At 31.6% G+C, this 21,142-nt stretch overlaps 1 pseudogene; it reads left to right on the forward strand.

The window, feature by feature from the left end:
• The window catches only part of LOC149538894 (sugar transport protein MST4 pseudogene), a 72,893-nt pseudogene extending 52,765 nt beyond the window's left edge, over positions 1 to 20,128 (forward strand).
• The last annotated feature ends 1,014 nt before the right edge of the window (positions 20,129 to 21,142 follow it).

The following is a 21,142-nucleotide window of genomic DNA, read 5'->3' on the forward strand; positions in this document are numbered from 1 at the left end:
ACCTTAGAATAACTTGTATTAACATTTTAATTGATTTAGAGTGAAGAGTTGACCATTCAATGATCTATACATTTTGACCATCTCTTATTGAACTGTTGATTAGTTCAGCAATCTATAGTAGATTCATAAAAAAATTGGTCTTGGTGTAGAGACCCTAATATATGATTCCACAGTTAGATTTTTCTGAGTTCTAGATATGTTATTGTGGGGCAAAATGTGCCCAAAATTGATAATGATATGTAACCTTAGAATCACTTGTTATGATATTATAGCTCATTATGAGTGAAGGGTTGACAGATAAGGTGACTTGCGACCATAGAAAGACTTGCCATGAAATTTTGTGCTAGTCTAATTGAATAGTTGATCAATTCAATGATCTATAATGGAGTCACATAAAAATAGGTCTTAGTGTAGTGACCCTAACTTTTGATTCCACTATTAGATTTTCCAAAATTTTAGACATGTTGTTGGAGAGCAAAGTGTGCCCAAAATCAATTGTCAGTTTTAAGGACCAAATTTTGATTCAAAAGTTATGAGTCTCTCTAGAATGATTTGTTATGAGATTTGAGGGAATTGTGAGTGAAGGGTTGAATTGTTTGGTGATTTGTAACCTCAAAATGATTTTTTATGAGATCGTACCTAATTCTAATTGAACACTTGATAGGTTTGGTAATCTACAACTTCAAAATAACTTGTAATTGATATTATAGCCAATTCATTGTCAAAGTTTGACCTATTTGGATAATTCTAACCTCAAAATGACTTGTAATAACATTTTATTCTATTTTGATTGAAAGAGTGACCAATTTGATGATATGTAACCTCTAAATGGCTCAATATGAGATTGTAGCTTATTTTGAGTGAAGGGTTGACTGATTTGTTGATTTGCAATCTTAGAATGACTTGGTATGAAATTTTAGCCTACTCTAGTTGAATCATTGACTAGTTCAATGATCTATAATGCAGTCACAAAAAAAAGGGTCTCAGTGTAGAGATGCTAACTTTTGATTCCACTTTTGGATATGTTGTTGGGGGGTGAAATGTGACCAAAATCAAAGGTTAGATTTAAGAACCAAGCTCTGATTCAAAAGTTATGAATCTCCATGTAAAGTCTATATAAAAATGGTAGAGTTTAAGACTATGTTTTCTTTCTAACCTTAGAATGGCCTATTACGAGATTCTAGTTGGTTATGAGTGTAGAGTCAACTGATTTGGTGATCTCTAAAATGACTTGTTATGAGATTTGAGGGAATTATGAGTGAAGGGTTGAGTTGTTTGATGATCTGTAACCTCATAATGGTTTTTTATGAGATGATACCTAATTATAATTTAATGCTTGATTGGTTCAATAATCTACAACTTCAAAATGACTTGTGATGAGATTGTAGCCAATTCATAGTCAAAATTTTACCAATTTGGATACTTCTAACCTCATAATTACTTGTAATAATATTTTAGTTGATTTAGAGTGAAGGGTTAACTGATTCGATGATCTATAACCATGGAATGGTTTGTTATGAGATCAAACCTAATTTATATTCAACACTTGACCAGTTTGGTGATCTTCAACTTTAAAATGACTTATGATGAGATTGTAGTTGATTCATAGTTAAAGTTTAACAAATTTAGAAATTTCTAACCTACAAATGGCTTGTAACAACATTTTAGTTGATTTGAAGTCAAGTGTTGATCGATTCAATGATTTTTAACCTCTGTATGCCTTGTTATGAGATTGTAGCTTATTCTAAGTGTTCGGTTTACCAATTTGATGATCAGAATTAGTAAACCTTAGAATGACTTCCTATGAAAATTTGTCTGGATCAGATTGAATAGTTAATAATTTCAGTGATGGACTCATATAAAAATTGATCTCAGTGTAGAGACCCTAAATTTTGATTCCACCATTAGATTTTTCTTGAAGGGTTGATCGATTTAGTGATCTAACCGATTTAGTGATACAACCTAATTTTGATTGACCACTTGACCAGTTAGGTGATCCTCAACTCCAAAATGAATTATGATGAGATTGTAGCTGATTCATAATCAAAGTTTGATCAATTTGGATACTTGCTATAAAATTTTTGCCAATTCTTGATTGAACTGTTGACCAATTTAGTGATCTATAATTGAGCCATAGAAAAATGGGTCTCAGTGTAGAGACCCTAACTTTTCATCCCACTATTAGAGTTTTCTAAGTTTCAGATATGTTGTTGGGGGCAAAATGTGCCCAAAATTAATTGTCAAATTTAAGGACCAAATTCTAATTCAAAAGTTATGAGTGTGCAAAAATCTATACAAATATGGCAGAGTTTAAGACCGTATTTTCTTTCTAACCTTAGAATGGTTTGTTAGGAGATTCTAGTTGACTTGTGATGAGATTGTAGCCAATTCATAGTCAAAATTTGACTGATTTGGATACTTCTAACATTAGAATGGCTTATAATAACATTTTAGTTGATTCTAATTGAAGGGATGACAAATTTGATGATATGTAAACTCGAAATGGCTTGTTATGAGCTTGTAGCTCATTCTGTATGAATGGTTGATCGATACAATGACCTCCAATTTTAGAATTACTTGGTATGAAATTTTGGCCAGCTCTAATTCAATGGTTGATCAATTCAATGATCTATAATGGAGTTAGAAAAAAATCTGTCTTGGTGTAGAGACCCTAACTTTTGATACCATAGTTCAATTTTCTTTAATTTCCAATATGTTGTTGGGGGGCAAAATGTGCCCAAAATTGATGGTCAAATTTAAGAACCAAATTATGATTCAAAAGTTATGAGTCTCCATATATAAGTCTATAAAAAAATGGCAGAGTTTAAGATCATGTTTTCTTTTTAACCTTAGAATGGCCTCTTACAAGATTTTACTTGGTTATGAGTGTAGAGTTAACTGATTCAGTGACTTGTAACTCAAGAATGAGTTGCTATGAGATTTGAGCCAATTGCAAGTGAAGGGTTTAGTTGTTCAGTGATCTATAACCTTAGAATTGTTTGTTATGAGATTGTATTTAATTCTGATTGAATGGTTAATCAGTTCGGTGATTTGCAATTTTCAAAATAATTGTAATGAGATTGTAGCCGATTCATAGTCAAAGTTTGACCAATTTGGATACTTCTAACCTCATAATGGATTGTAATAACATTTTAGTTGATTATGATTGAAGTGGTGAAAAATTCAATGATATGCAAGCTTGGAATGGCTTGTTATGAGATTGTAGCAACCTTGTATTGAAATTTTGGCTGGCTCTAATTGAATGGTTGATCAATTCAATGATCTATAGAGTCACAAAAAAATGCATCTTGGTGTAGAGACCTTAACTTTTGATTCCAAAGTTCAATATTCTTTAATTTTGGATGTTGTTGGGGGGCAAAATGTGCCCAAAATTGAAAGTCAGATTTAAGAACAAATTTTTGATTCAAAATTCATGAGTCTCCGCATACAAGTTTATACAAATATGGCAGAGTTTAAGATCATGGTTTCTTTCTAACCTTGCAATGGTCTGTTATGAGATTTTAGCTAGTTATGCATGTAGAGGTGACTGATTTGGTGATTTGTAACTCTAGAATGACTTCTTATGAGATTTGAGTGAGTTGCCAGTGAAGGGTTGAGTTAATCAGTGATTTGTAACTTCATAATGGTTGTTATGAGATTGTACCTAATTATGATTAAATGCTTGACTAGTTTGGTGATCTATAACTTCAAAATGATTTCTGATGAGATTGTAGTCGATTCATAGTTAATGTTTTCTAATTTTTATACTTGTAGCCTTAGAATTTTTTATAATAATATTATAGTTGATTCAGAGTGAAGGGTTGACCGATTTAGTGATCTGTAACTTGAGAATGGCTTGTTTAAGATCAAACCTTATTCTACTTGAACGATTCACTTGTTTGGTGAAATGCAACTTCAAAATAACTTGTAATGAGATTGTAGCCTATTCATAGTCAAAGTTTGATAGATTTAAAAACTTCTAACATCATGGCTTGTAGTAATATTTTAGTTCATTTCAGGTGAAGTGTTGATCAAATCAATGATATGTAACTTCTAAATGGCTTGTTATGAGATTGTAGCTTATTTTGAGTGAAGGGTTTACCGATTTGATGATCTACAACCTCAAAATGACTAGCTATAAAATTTTGTCCAACTTTGATTGAATAGTTTATTAGTTCAATGATCTATAATGGAGTAATATAAAAATGGGTCTTGGAGTAGAGATCCTAACTTTTGATTCCACTATTAGATTTTCCTTGAAAGGTTGACTGATTCATTGATATTAACCTCAGAATGGTTTTTTATGATATCCAACCTAATTCCAATTGAACGCTTGACTAGTTAGGTGATCTACAACTTCAAAATGAATTCTGATGAGATTATAGCTGATTCATAGTTAAACTTTGATCAATTTGGATAATTCTAACCTTAGTTTGGCTTGTAATAATATTTTAGTTGAGTATGATTGAAGGGTTGACCAATTTGATGATAGCTCATTCTGAGATTGTAGCTACTTCAAAATGGCTTATTATGAGATTGTAGCTCATTATGAGCAAAGCGTTGACCGGTTCGATAATTTGCAATCTTAGAATTACTTGGTATGAAATTTCAACCAGCTCTAATTGACTCTAACTTTTGATTCCACTATTGGATGTTCTTAAGTTTCAGATATGTTGTTGGGACGTGGAATGTGCCAAAAATCAATGATCAGATTTAAGAACCAAGATTCTAATTCAAAATTTATGAGTCTTCATATACAAGTCTATACCAAAAAAAAAAGATTTTAAGACCGTGTTTTCTTTCTAACCTTAGAAGGGTCTGTTATGAGATTCAAAAAATGATGTATAATGAGATTTGAGTGAGTTATCAGTGAAGGTTTTAATTTGTTCGATGATTTGTAACTTCAGAATGGGTTGTTATGAGATAATACATAATTCTGATTAAACACTTGACTAGCTCAATGATTTGCAACTTCAAAATGATTTATGATGAGATTGTAGCCAATTCATAGTCAATGTTTGACCAATTTAGATACTTCTAACCTCAAAATGGCTTCTAATAACATTTTATTTGATTTTGAGCGAAGGGTTGATTGATTCAGTTTTCTGTAACCTCAAATGGGTTTGTTATGAGATGAGACATAATTTTGATTCCACCATTAGATTTTCCTTGAAGGCTTGACTAAGTCAGTGATCTATAACTTCTGAATGGTTTGTTATGAGATCAAACGTAATTATGATTGAATGCTTGACTCGTTCGCTGATTTGAAGCTTGAAAATGACTTGTGATGAGATTTTAGTTGATTCATCATCAAAGTTCAATCAATTTGGAGGCTTGATCGATTCAGTGAACTATAGTTTCAAAATGACTTGTGATGAGATTGTAACTAATTTAGAGTGAATGTTTAATCAATTTGGATACTTCTAACCTTTCAATGGCTTGTAATAACATTTTAGTTGATTCTGATTGAAGGGGTAACCAATTCAATGATATGAAACCTAAGAATGACTTGTTATAAGATTGTGGCCCATTATGATCAGAGTTAAGAATCAAATTCTAATTCACAATTTATATCTATACAAAAATGGAAGAGTTTAAGACTGTGTTTTCTTTGTAACCTTAGAATGGTTTGTTATGATATCATACCTTATTTAGATTGAACACTTGATGTATTCAGTGATCTATAGCTTCAAAATGACTTGCTATAAAATTTGTGCCAGCTCTGATTGAATAGTTGATTAGTTCAAGGATTTATAATGGAGTCACAAAAAAATGGGTCTTAGTGTATAGACCCTAACTTTTGATTCCACTATTGGATTTTTTTAAGTTTTGGATATGTTATTAGGGGGTGAAATATGCCCAAAATAAAATGTTAGATTTAATAACCAACTTATGATTCACAATTTATGAGTCTTCATATACAATTTTATACAAAAATTGTAGAGTTTAAGACTGTGTTTTCCTTCTAAACTTAGAATGGCTTGTCATGAGATTCTAGTTGGTTATGAGTGTAGAGTTGACTGATTTAGTGATTTTTACCTAATTCTAATTGAAGGGGTGACCAATTTGATGATATGTAACCTTAGAATGGCTTGTAAAAATATTTTTGTTGATTTTGAGTGAAGTGTTGACCAATTTGATGATATATAACCTCTGAATGGATTGTTATGAGATTGTAGCTTTTTTTAAGTGAAGCGTTTACCGCTTCAATGATCTACAACCTCAAAATGACTTGCTATGAAATTTTTTCTAGCTCTAATTGAATAGTCAATCAATTCAATAATCTATAATGGAACACAGAATAATGGGTCTCAGTGTAGAGACCCTAACTTTTGATTCCAATGTTGAATTTTCCTTGATGGGTTGATCGATTTGGTGATCTATAAAACTTTAGAATGGTTTGTTATGATATCCAACCTTATTTTGATTGAATGCTTGATCGGTTAGGTGATCTGCAACTTCAAAATGAATTGTGATTAGATTGTAGCTAATTCTTTTTTTTTTTAAAGAGGGGTAAACGCTTTGACCTGGAGCTATGAACCAGTGAGGCCACAAATGGGGGACCTCATCCCCATGAGATTTGAACCTTGATGGCAAGGATAAAAATGCAATGACTTAACCAACACAACATGCCACTGTTGGCAGATTGTAGCTAATTCATCATAAAATTTTGATCAATTTTGATACTTCTAACCTCAAAATGGCTTGTAATAACATTTTCGTTGATTCTAATTGAAGGGTTGACCAATTTGATGATATGTAACCTCTAAATAGCTTGTTATGAGATTTTAAGTCATTCTGAGTGAAGGGATATCTAATTTGGTTATCTACAACCTTAGAATGACTTGCTATGAAACTTTGACCAACTCTGATTGAACAGTTGATCGGTTTGGTGATCTTCAAAATGACTTGAGATGAGATTATAGCCAATTCATAGTCAAATTTTGATTAATTTGGATACATCTAACCTCAAAATGACTTGTAATAATATTTTAGTTGATTTTGAGTGAAGGTTTGATCGATTCGATGATATGTAACTTTGAAATGGCTTGTTATGAGATTGCAGGTCATTCCAGGTGAAGGGTTTTACCAATTTGGTGATTTACAACCTAGGGAATGACTTGCTATAAAATTTTAGCCACCTCAAATCAGTTCAGCAATCTAAAATGAAGTCATAGAAAAAAGGATCTTAGTGTAGAAATCCTAACTTTTGATTCCTCAGTTAGATTTTCGTAAGCTTTAGATATGTTGTTGGGAGGTGAAATGTGCCTAATATCGACGATTAGATTTAAGAAACAAGTTCTAATTCAAAATTTTTGAGTCTCCATATACATGTTTATACAAAAATGGTAGAGTTTAAGACCATTTTTTCTTTCTAATCTTAACTTAGAAAGAAAATGGCAAAGTTTTGATTCCATCATTGGATTTTCCTAAGTTTTAGATATGTTATTGGAGGGTGAAATGTGCCAAAATCAACGACCAAATTTTAGAACCAAGTTCTAATTCAAAACATATGAGTCTCTGTGTATAGGTCTATATAGAATGGTAAAGGTGAAGAATGCATTTTTTTCTAACGTTGCAATGGCCTGTTATGAGATTCTAGTTGGTTATGAGTGTAGAGTTGATTGATTCAGTGATTTGTTACTCTAGAATGACTCTTTATAAGATTTGAGCTAATTCTGAGTGAAGCATTCACTTGTTTGGTGATTTTGTAACCTTAGAATGGTTTGTTATTAGATATTACTTAATTCCAATATGTTGTTGTGGGGTTGAAATGTGCCCAAAATAAATGGTCAGATTTGAGAATCAAAATCTTATTCAAAAGCTATGTGTCTCCATGTATACGTCTCTACAGAATTATAGAGTTTAAGATCATGTTTTCTTTCTAATCTTAGTATAGCTTGTTATGAGATTCTAGTTGGTTAATTGATTTGATTATCTGTAGCTTAACAAAGACTTGTGTTGAGATTGTAGCTGATTAATACTTAATGCTTGACCCATTTCGCAACTTCTAAACTTAGAATGTCTTCTAATAACATTTTAGTTGATTTTGAGTGAAGGGTTGACCGACTCAATGATATGTAACATCAAAATGGCTTGTAATGAAATTGTAACTCATTCTAAGTGAAGGGTTGTCTAATTCAATGATCTCTAGCCTCAAAATGACTTGTTATGAAATTTTGATCAGCTCTAATTGAACAATTGATCAGTCTAGCAATCTAGAATGGATTTTCTTAAGTTTGATATGTTGTTGGGAGGAAAATGTGCCAAAAATCAATAGTAAAATTCAATAGCCAAGTTCTAATTTAAAATTTACCAGTCTCCATGAACAAGTCTATATAGAATGACAGAGTTTAAGATTTTGTTTTCTCTCTAATGTTGAAATGACCTGTTATGAGATTCTAGTTGGTTATGATCGTAGAGTTGACTGATTTGATGATTTGTAACTCTAGAATGACTTGTTACAAGATTTATGGTAATTGTGAGTGAAGGGTTGATTTGATTGTAACCTTAGAATTGTTTAGTATTAGATTATACTTAATTCTCATTAAGCAGTTGATCGATTGATGATCTAATTCATAGTCAAAATTTAGCCAATTCATAGTCAAAATTTGACCAATTTGACAACTTCTAACCTCAAAATGGCTTATAATAATATTTTAAATGATTCTAAATTAAGTGTTGAGTGATTCAATGATACGTAACCTCAGAATGACTTGTTATCATATTGATGCTCATTCTAAGCAAAGGGTTGACCAATTTAGTGATTTATAACCTTGGAATGACTTCTTATGAAAATTAACAATCATATTTACAAAACAAAATTTGAGTCTGAAGTTATGTGTCTCCATGTACAAGTCAATATAGAATTGTAGAGTTTAAGATAGTGTTTTCTTTCTAACTTTAGAATGGATTATTGTGAGATTCTAGGTCCTTATGAGTGTGGAGTTCACTAATTTGATGATTTGTAAATCTATAATGACTTTTTATGATTTTGAATTAATTATGATTGAAGGGTTGACTTGTTTGATGATGGGTAACCTTAGAATGATTTATTATGAGATATTACCTAATTCTGATTGAATGGTTGATCAATTTGATAATCTACACCTTAAGAAAGACTTTTTATGAGCTAAACTTTAATCATTAAACCATAAACCCGAACCCTTTAACCCTAAATCCCAATCCTTAAACTATCAACCCTAAAACATAAAACCTAAATCTAAAATCCTATACCCCAAACTATAAATCATAAACCCTAAACCATAAAAGCTAAGGTGCAAATTTTAACCTTAGAATGGCTTCTAATAATATTTTAGTTGATTTTGAGTGAGGGGTTGATCAATTTGATGATATGTAATATTAAAACAACTTTTTTATGAGATTGTAGCTTATTCTAAGTGAATGATTGACTAATTTGATGATCTGTAACCTTAGAATGACTTGCTATGAAATTTTGGCTAGCACTAATTGAATACAGAATGATAGAGTTTAATTCATGTTTTCTTTTTAACCTTACAATGGCTTGTTATGAGATTCTATTTGGTTATGAATGTAGAGTTGAGTGATTCGATGATTTGTATCTTTATATTGAATTGTTATGAGATTTGAGCTAATTGTGAGTGAAGGGTTGACTTTTTCAGTGATTGATAATCTTAGAATGGTTTGTTATGAGATCATTCCTAATTTTGATAGAATGGTTGATCGATTTGATTATTTGTAGCTTAAAAAAGACTTGTGACAAGATTGTAAATGATTAATAGTCAATCTTTGATCAATTTGGCAACTTCTAACCTTAGAAGCCATTCTAATAACATTTTAGTTGATTCAGAGTGAAGGGTTGACCAATTTGATGATATGTACCTCAGGATGGCTTCTAATGAGATTGTAACTCATTTTGAGTGAAGGGTTGAACTATTTAGTGATCTGTAACCTCAAAATGACTTGTTATAAAATTTTGGTCAGCTTTGATTGAATGGTTGATCAATCTAGTAATCTAAAATGGAGTCATAGAAAAATATGTCTCCATGTAGAGAACATAACTTTTAATTCCACCATTGGATTTTATTAAGTTTTGGATATATTTTTAGGGGGTGAAATATGCCAAAAATCAATGGTCAGACTTAAGAACCAAGTTTGAATGCAAAATTTATGAGTCTCCATGTACATATTTATACAAAATGCTAGAGTTTGAGATCGTATATTCTTTCTAGCCTTAGAATGGAAAATTATGATATTTTAGTTGGTTATGAGTGTAGAGTTGACTGATTCGATGATTTGTAGGTCTAGAATGACTTGTTATGATATTTGACCTAATTGTGAGTGATGGATTCACTTATTTGGTGATTTGTAACCTCATAATGGTTTGTTATGACATTGTACCTAAAATTTATTGAGCATTTGATGAATTCGAGATCTACAACTTTAATGTGAGAGTTTAAGATCATGTTTTCATTCTAACCTTAGTGGCCATCAAATCAGTCAAATGTTCAACATATTTTAGGTACAATGTCATAAGAAACCATGATGAGGTTATAGATCACCAAATAAGTGAATTCGTCACTCACAATTAGCTCAAATATCATAACAAGTCATTCTAGAGTTACAAATCATCGAATATATATTCTTTCTAGCCTTAGAATGGCCTGTTATGATATTCTAGTTGGTTATGAGTGTAGAGTTGACTGACTTCTAACCTTAGATTGTCATTTTATGAGATTGTAGCTCCCTCTAAGAAAAGGGTTGATTGATTCGATGATCTATATCCTCAAAATGACATTCTATGAAACTTTGGTCTACTCTAATCAAATGGTTGATCAATTTAGCAATTTATAATGGAGTCAAAGAAAAAATGGTCTCAGTGTGACCATAACTTTTGATTCCCCCATTAGATTTTCCAAAGTTTCAGATAGTGTTTTCTTTCTAATTTTAGACTGGCTTGTTACGAGATTCTAGTTGGTTATTAGTGTAGAGTTGATTGATTTGGTGATTTGTAGCTCATGAATGACTTGTTATGAGATTTCAGCTCATTGTGAGTGAAGGGTTGACTTGTTGAGTGATTTGTAAACTCAGAATAGTTTTTTATGAGATCGTACCTAATTTTGATTAAATGATTGATTGATTCAGTAATCTATAGCTTCAGAGCAACTTATAATGAGATTTTGGTAGATTGATAGTCAAAGTTTGACTAATTTGACAACTTCTAATCTCAAATTTTCTTGTAATAACATTTTAGTTGATTCTCATTAAAGGGTTGACCATTTTGATGATACCTTAGAATGGCTTGTAGCTCTTTCTAAATGAAGAGTTGATTTCATGATCTCTAACCTCATAATGACTTGCTATGAAATTTTTGATAGCTCTAATTGAATGGTTGATCAATTTAGTGATCTATAATGGAGTCACAAAAAATGCGTTTCAATATAGAGACAATAACTTTTGATTCCACCATTAGATTTCCCTAAATTTTACATATGTTCTTGGGGGGGGGAAATGTGACCAAAATGAATGGTCATATTTAAGAACCAAGTTCTAATTCAAAAGTTATGAGTCTCTATGTATAGGTTTATACAAAATGATAAAGTTTAAGATTGTGTTTTCTTTCTAACTTTGGAATGGTTTGTTATGAGATTCTAGTTGGTTATGAGTATAGAGTTGACTGATTCAGTGATCTATAATTGAAAATTGGATTTTTGTAAATTTTAGATATTTTGTTTGGGGAAAAAATGTGCACAAAATGAACAGTCAAATTTAAGAACTAATTTCCTATTCAAAAGTTATGAGTCTTTGTGTACAAACATACAAAATGGCATTGTTTAAGATCATGTTTTCTTTCTAACCTTAGAATGGCCTGCTATGAGATTCTAGTTGGTTATGAGTGTAAAGTTGACTGATTTAATAATTTGCAACTCTAGAATGACTTGTATAGTGATCTATAACCTTAGAATGATTTTTTATGAGATCGTACCTAATTATGATTAAATAGTTGACTGATTTGGTGATCTGTAGCTTCAGATTGACTTGTGATGAGTTGTAGCCAATTCATAGTTAAAGATTGACTAATTTGACAACTTCTAACCTCAGAATGGCTTTTGATAATATTATGTTTGATTTTGAGTGAAGGATTGACCAATTCAATGATATGTAACCTCAAAATGGATTCTTATGAGGTTGCACATCATTCTAAATGAAGGGTTGATCAATTGAGTGATCTGTAACTTAAAATTAACTTACTATGACATTTTGGTTAGTGTTGATTGAACGGTTGATTAGTTCAACAATCTATGATGTAGTCTCCATATACAAGTCTATACAGAATTATACAATTTAAGATAATATTTTCTATCTAACCTTAGAATGGCCTGTAATCAAATTCAGTTTGGTTACAAGTGTAGAGTTGATTGATTAAGTGATTTGTAACTATAGAATGACTTGTTATGAGATTTGAGCTAATTGGGAGACGGGTTGTCTTGTCAATGATCTATAACCTTAGAATGATTTGTTATCAGACCATTCCTAATTTTGATTAAATGATTGACTAATTCAATGATCTGCAACTTCATAACAACTTTTGATGAGATTTTAGCCAATTAAAAGTCAAAGTTTCAGTGATTCCACAACAACCTCAAAGTGGGTTGTAATAAAATTTTAGTTGATTCTAAGAGAAGGGTTGAGCGATTTGTTGATATTTAACTTTAGAATGGCTTTTTATGAGATTATAGCTCATTTTGAGGAAAGGGTTGACTAATTCAGCAATTTGTAACCTTAGAATGATTTGCTATGAAATTTTGGCTAGCTCTATCTAAACAGATGATCAATTTAGCTATCTATAATAGATCCACATTTAAATGGGTCTTGATGTAGTGACCATAACTTTTGATTTTATCATTGGATTTTCCTAAGTTTTAGATATGTTTTTGAGGGAAAAATGTACCCAAAACCAATAGTTAGATTTAATAACCAGGTTCCAATTTTAAAGTTATGAGTCTTTATGTATAGATTTATTTAGAATGATAGAGTTTAACATAATATTTTCATTCTAGCCTTAGAATAGCTTGTTATTAGATTCTAGTTGGTTATGAGTGTAGAGTTGACTGATTTACTGATTTGAGCTAATTATGAGTGAAGGGTTAACTTGTTCGGTGATCTATAACCTCAGAATGGTTTATCATGACATTGTACTTAATTTTGATTGAATGGTTGACCAATTTGGTAATTTGTAGCTTATGAACAATTTGTGATGATACTATAGCCAATTCATAGTCAAAGTTTGATTGATTTAGCAACTTCTAACCTGAAAATGGCTTGTAATAACATTTTAGTTGATTCTGAGTGAAGGGTTGAATGATTCAATGATATGTAACCTTAGAATGGTTTGTTATCACATTGTGGCCCATTCTAAATGAAGGGTTGACCAATTTAGTGATTTGTAACCTTAGAATGACTTGCTATGAAATTTTGGCCAGTTTTGATTGGATGATTGATCACTTCAACAATCTATACTAGAGTCAAAGAAAAATGGATCTCGATGTAGAGACCATAACTTTTGATTCCATCATTCGATTTTCCTAAGTTTTAGATGTGTGCCCAAAATTAATAACCAAATTTAAGAACCAATTTCTAATTCAAAAGTTATAAGTCTTCATCTACGTCTATAAAGAATGGAAGAGTTTAATATTATGTTCTCTTTATAAGCTTAGAATTGCTTATTATGAGATTCTAGTTGGTTATGAGTGTATGCCTAATTTGGGTTTTGGTGTAGAGACAATAACTTTTGGCTCTCAAAAAGTCTTGCTATGAAATTTTTGCCAATTCTATTTGAATGGTTGATGAGTTCAGTGATATATAATGGAGTCACAAAAAATGAATTTTAGTGTAGAGACCATAACTTTTGATTCCACCATTGGGTTTTTTAAGTTTTGTTGGATATATTGTTGGGGAAGGGGGATTGTGCCCAGAATCAATAGTAAGATATAATAACAAGATTATGATTCAAAAGTTATGAGTCTTTGTCTATAGGTCTATAATGAATAGCATATTTTAAGATCGTGGTTTCTTTCTAACCTTAGAATGGCCTGTTATTAGATTCTAGTTGGTTATAAGTGTAGAGTTGACTTATTCAATGATTTGTAACTCTAGAATGACTTGTTATGATATTTGAGCTAATTTTGAGTGAAGGGTTGACTTGTTTAGAGATTTATAACATCAGAATGGTCTGCTATGAGGTCATATCTAATTCCAATTAAATTGTTAACTGATTTGGAGATCTACAACTTTAGAATAACTTGTGATGAGATTGTTGTTGGAAATATAAGAGGAGAAATTGAGAGGGGAGGGTTGAATCAGTTACCACCTCATAAGTCTTTGCCATGCTACAAAGTTGTCTCAATTCAACCTAGGAATCCCTCTTCTATAAGATATCCTAATCTTTAGCTTAGGTTTATGAAACCTTCCCTATGCTTAAGCACCAAATGCTCTGATACCAATTGTTGGAATGTGATATCCCCATTTTGATATATAATAAAAAATAAGTATTATATATTATTAGAAAAGATTAATAATGTAGGTAAATTGAAAAATATAAATTATATATATACCATTAATTTTATCATATAACTATAGATACTTCTATATATATTAGATATTAAAATACTATATTATTGAATATAAATAATTAATATACATACACACAAATCAACTATTCAAAAATATATCTTAATTACTTATTAATAATATTATTATTTATGAGGAATATGATTTATATAATTATAATCATAGTTAATAAAATAATAAATAATATAGTTATCTTATTAATATATTTAATTTTAATAATGAAAGGACGTGTCACTTGGAGATACACACACACATATATAGGATATAGAAGGCATTAGAAAGGATATGAAGAGGGGAAAAATAAAATATACATACAATTAGGGTTAAAAATCTAATGGCCTGAAATAGTTCTTTAAGTGAAAATATAAGAGGAGTAATTGAGAGGGGAGGGGTGAATCAATTACCACAAAAATAAATCCTAAATCCCTTGGATGCAAGTACAAAATTAACTCTAAAAATTGAACTTCGTTGATGTTCGAAAAACACATAGAAAAATGTTGTAACTCGGTAAACAATGAAAATGCTTGGTAAAAACTTAACATGAAAATATTAAGATGTTATCTATGATTATTTATTACATTAAATTAATCGCAAACATATAAGAGAAATAGCATGAACACATTTAACACCAAGATTTAATGTGGAAACTCAATTTGGGAAGCACCACCAATTGCAACTAGTTATTGATTTTCACTCTTTTGAAGTGAGTCGTGTTAGGAGCAACCCTGTTAATGGTTTAAAAACACATTGTTAGGCATGACCCTATTAGAGGATTTAATCACACTATTAGGAGTGGCCTTGTTAGAGGTCTATAGACACTTCAAGAAAAATGCCACCTTATTGGAGGATTTACAAATAGCTATTAAGTCAACATTATTAAGAGATTTAGATCACTGCTATAATGGTTAGAGAGTAACAATGACATAACCTAATTTTTGATGCAAATATCTCCCATGCATTCACACTTTCTAATCCTCAACTTGACTTTATATTTATATCTTTCATATTGTCAAGTTGGCTAGAATTAATTTAGAATAATTAATATTCATCTTCTCAGTTGACTAGAACCAATACACAAAAGAATTGAACTCATATGCCAAAATAAGAAAATCTTTTGTTAGCTGACCCTGCTCGGTAGATACTAACTCAAAAATGATTTTCCTATGTTAAACAAGTGAACTCAGTCAACACTGCATGCTCACAAAGTTCTTTTGGTAATCAAGTGAGCTTGGTTAACACTGGTTCCATCCTACATTTCCTTTATTAATTGAGGGAGCTCGATTAACACTCATCTTTTGTAGACTTTCCTTTGATGTTGGAGTGAACTTGATAGATACTAATTTTTGAACTAGGTGACCTCAGGAACACTTGGTAGAAATATATCTTCAATGCTCGAGTGAGCTTTGCATACACTGATGACTAGTAATGACATGACATTTTGTGTAACATCAAAGACAATACACAATTAATCAATTGTTCCAACAATTGTACCCAATTTATAGTCAAAATTTGACTGATTTGGTTACTTCTAACCTTAGAATGGTTGTTGGGAATTTGACATGTGCCCAAAATAAAAGATCAAGTTTAAGAACCAAGTTTTGACTCAAAGGTTATGAGTATACTATATGTACACATGTACATAGACTGGCATAGTTTAAGATCATTTTCTTTCTAACCTTAGAAAGGCCTGTTATGACTGTAGAGTTGACTAATTTGATGATTTGTAACTATAGAAGGACTTCCTATGAGATTTTTTCAATTGTGAGTGAAGGGCTGACTTGTTTGGTGATTTGTAACCTCATAATGATTTGTACCTAATTTAGATTGAACAATTGACAGATTAGGTGATCTACAACTTTGAATGACTTGTGATGAGTTTGTAGACAATCCATAGTCAAAGTTTGACTAATTTGGCCACTTCTAACCTTAGAATGGCTTCTAATAACATTTTAGTTGATTTCGAGTGAAGGGTTGATCGATTCAATGATATATAGCCTTGAAATGGCTTGATATGAGATTATAGCTCATTTTGAGCAAAGGGTTGACTGATTCAAGGAATTGGAACCTTAGAATGACTTGCTATGAATTTGCAAGCTCAGATTGAATGGTTGATAAATTCAGTGATCTATAACAGAGTCACAAAAAAAAGGGTCTTGGTGTAGAGACCATAAATTTTTATTCCACTATTGAATTTTCTTAAAATTTGGATAAGTTGTTTGAGGGAAAATTTTTTCCAAAATAAATGGTAAGATTTAAGAACCAAATTCTTTATCAAAATTTATGAGTCTTTGTGTACAAGTGTATACAAAAATTGCAAAATTTAAGATCACATTTTCTTTCTAATTTTAGAATGGTCTATTATGAAGCAACATGACTGCTGAAATCTTTTTCGAGGAATTATACATCATATGCCCTTGAAGAGTGCTTCCTTGTAAAGAATCAAACTTCATATGCCCACTTCATTGTGCGACTCCCTCCTTCCCCAATGGATTGGCCTGTTCCCTAGAGCACTTGACCCAATCTGCCTATGCAACATAGATAAGATCCTCTTTTTCTTGTTCTATTTGAGAGTATCCATTTTCCCAAATTTCACGCGCTCGCATTTCTACTTCCCATAAGCAAGCCTAGGCTTGCTCAAGCTAATTAGTAGCTCCTTTAAATAATTCTTCAGAACTCTAAATAGTACTCACTATTTTCTATTTACAGTTATCTAATAAATTACTTAATGAAAGTAGATTATCTATTAATAAGTTGAACGAATAATCTCTTCCCAAACCGAACACAAATCTTTCGATTCATTTGGTTTTCTCGCTTGACTTTTTTTACCAAACCTACCCTTTTCATTCATATTATGTAAATAAATAAAAAAGATCAATCTATCAAAAACTGAAATCTATGAAGGGCTCTTTTTGCCAAAAGGGGTTTTTTGTTATCAACTGAGTTGTTGTTTTTTCTTTTCATATTTTTTTTCTTGAATAAATTTGCTTTTGTTCTAGTTAATTATGAGTGTAGAGTTGATAGATTTCATGATTTGTAACTCTAGAATGATTTCTTATGATATTTGAGCTAATTTTGAGTGAAGAGTTGACTTGTTTGGTGATATATAACATCAGAGAGGTTTTTATGAGATCATACCTAATTCTGATTGAATAGTTTACAAATTTAGTAATCTACAATTTCCATAATGACTTGTGATGAGATTGTAGCCAATTTATGGTCAAAGTTTGACCAATTTGGAAACTTCTAACCTCATAATGGCTTGTAATAATTTCATGATTGAAGGGTTGACCAATTTGATGAAATGTAACTTGAGAATGGCTTGTTATGACATTCTAGGTCATTCTAAGTGAAGGATGAAGAAATCAACAATCTATAATGTAGTCATAGAAAAATGGGTTTGGATATATAGATAGTAACTTTTAATACCATTGTTGGATTATTTCTTGTTTTAGATATTTTGTTTTAGAGGCAAAATATACCCAAAATCAAGTCAGATTTAAAAATAAAGTTTTGACTCAAAAGTTATGAGTCTTTGTGTATAGGTCTATACAGAATGACAGAGTTTAAGATTGTGTTTTCTTTGTAACCTTACAATGGCCTACTATTATGAGATTCTAGTTGGCTATGAGTGTAGAGTTGAACAATTTAGTGATTAATAAATCTAGAATGACTAGTTATGAGATTTGATATAATTGTGAGTGAAGGGTTGACTTGTTTAGTGATCTGTAATGTCATAATGGTTTGTTATGAGATCGTATCTAATTCATATAGAACAATTGATCGATTTAGTGATCTGCAACATTAGAACATCTTGTGATGAGATTGTAACTGATTCATAGTCAAAGTTTGACTAATTTGGGAACTTCTAACCTCATAATGGCTTGTAATAAGATTTTAATTAATTCTGAGTGAAGAGTTGACTGATTAAATGATATTTAACCTTGAAATGACTTGTTATGAGATTATAGATCATTCTGAGTAAAGGGTTGACTAATGGATTTTCTTAAGTTTTGGATATGTTGTTGGGGGACAAAATGTGCCCAAAATCAATTGTTAGATTTAAGAACCAAGTTCAGATTAAAAAGTATTAGTCTCTATGTGTTGCCCAGTTATAAATTTGCTTCAATTTTGTAAGCCATGATTAATTTTTGAAACTTTCCTGGTTTTAAGCTTTAAATTGGCCATTTTATTTTTGAATTCTTGTGAGTTTCTAAATCTTCATGTCATTGGCTTGTTCCCAGCTCCGTACAGCACTTGAAATTTTTAAAATTTGACTTCTGAGCCTCAAGTTATTGCAGGTTAATGATAGCCTCGAAAAACATGTTTTTCTTAACCTCTCAAAAGGTTAATGATAACGTCTAAAAACGTGTTTTTCTTAACCTCTCAAAAGGTTAATGATAGCATTCAAAAACACGTTTTCATTAACCTCTCAAAAGGTTAATGTAAGCCTCCAAAATTAACTTCTTAAAAGAGGTTAAGATGAGCTCAAGATCTTAACCATTAACCTGCCAAACACAAAAAAAGGTTAAGATATGCTCAAAAAAAAATTAACCTTTTAGAACGTTAAGAATGAAGCTTATTTTGATGCAAACCATTGTTATAGTCGGCAACATCATTGGAGGAAGTTGAAAGTAGAGCAACAAAGTTTATATATCAAGATGATATCAGGCTTGCAGAGGAGCCATTAAATTGTAGGCTTTTGGAGTTGAGAGCATACCTGCAAGAGGGCAGAGATGTACTGAGAAAGATTAGAGGAACAAACAATGTAGATCCAGAGTTCAATGAGTTGGTGGAGGCCAGTCAAATGGTACAACAAGTTAAGCATCCATTCAGAGACCTATGGAAGTGTAGAAACACGCCTCAAGTTGTCATAACAATCTGCCTTCAAATCTTTCAACGATTCACTGGTATCAACGCTATTATGTCTTATGCACCTCTGCACTTTCAATCATTGGGATTCAAGAGTGATGCTTCGCTCTACTCTGCTATCATTACTGGTGTAGTAAATCTTGTTGGCACTATAATTTCAATATTCTCCGTTGATAGAGTGGGGCGCAAAATGCTTCTTATTGAGGTTGGGGTGCAGATGTTTATTACCTAGGTGATAATTAGAGTTCTGTTGAGAGTAGGCTTCAAACAGAGTGAACATCTTTCTCGTAGCATAGCTATTGTGATAGTGGTTATGGTGTGCACATTTATTTCAGCATTTTCATGGTCATGGGAGCCTCGTGGATGGCTAATTCCCAGTGAAATATTTTTGCCGGAAACTAGATCAGTCAGGCAAAGTCTCACTGTGTGTGCCAACTTTGTCTTCACTTTTGCCATTGCACAGGCATTCTTGTCCACTCTTTGCCATTTAAAATTTGGGATTTTCTTTTTCTTTGCTGGTTGGATTTTAATCATGACTATATTTGTATTCTTTCTCCTTCCTGAGACAAGGAATGCACCAATTGAAGAAATGGCAGAGAAAGTGTGGAAACAGCATTGGCTATTGGAGAAATACGTGGAGAAGTAGAAAATGTTCCTTATTGCTAGAATTCATTCTCCCCTGCCTGTACGAAAGTGGGAGCTTGGAACAAGGAAGGGAGTCCATGGGTAGATTATTAAAAATGGTTATTGTGCGGATGTGTGTTATAGCAATGCATCAGTGTTACTGTATACATAGTCATTTTCCACGCATGATGCAAGCATAGTCACAGATATGGTAAAGGTTCAAGAAGTTAAGTTTGAATAAGGATGAGCAGGAATTGCAGTAATTGCATGAATCATAAAGTTTGTCAACTTTTATCAAATATTTGTAGACGCATGAATCAAATTATAGACTGGGCACCCAATTGTTTCAATGGAATGTCATGTGATACTCTCTCACAATATTTGATAATTACAAGAGAGATGAGAGTTTTGGTACTTGTGTCTGTATAAGGGTTAGCCTTTCAATAGATGTCATCATGGAAGAAAGGCACATTTTCTAGAGATAAGCACAATTGGGAAGATCATAAATATAAAGTCCATATTCAACGTAGTCGTACACACCACATGCTCTTGATCTCTTCATGAGAAAGAGGATATGAGTTCATTAATAAAATATTGTAACTTGAATGAATCATTCAAATATTAAAAGGAGATTAGCAATGATTGATTAGTCAATCTACCTCTCAAAGGTTTAAGATCCAAGTTTTAGGTCATGCCAGGTTAATTTTATTGAGGTTAATTAACCTCACCCAAATCACGTATTTGGGAGGTAGTTACTAACCACAGAAGGGTAGTTATTAACCTCTGTGTCTATATAAGGGCTCTTTTGGGCTTTGTAAAGGGACTTTTTGGCTTTAGAAGAAGGGAACACTATGCAGCAATTTCGATTAGAAGATGATATTTGGAAAGTATGTACAGATTTGTCTTTATAATTAGAAATCCCTCTTAAGTTCTTGGTGCAAGAAAGTAAAGGAACGTGCAATTTGAGTTCTCTGATTCTAAATCTAAATTGTTTAGAATGTTGATTCTCTTTGTAGTGGGCATTCTCACGGTATGG

This window comes from Cupressus sempervirens, chromosome 9, assembly GCF_028749045.1.
Source record: "Cupressus sempervirens isolate cs-2001-9-10 chromosome 9, ASM2874904v1, whole genome shotgun sequence".
Taxonomy (NCBI): Eukaryota; Viridiplantae; Streptophyta; class Pinopsida; order Cupressales; family Cupressaceae; genus Cupressus; species Cupressus sempervirens.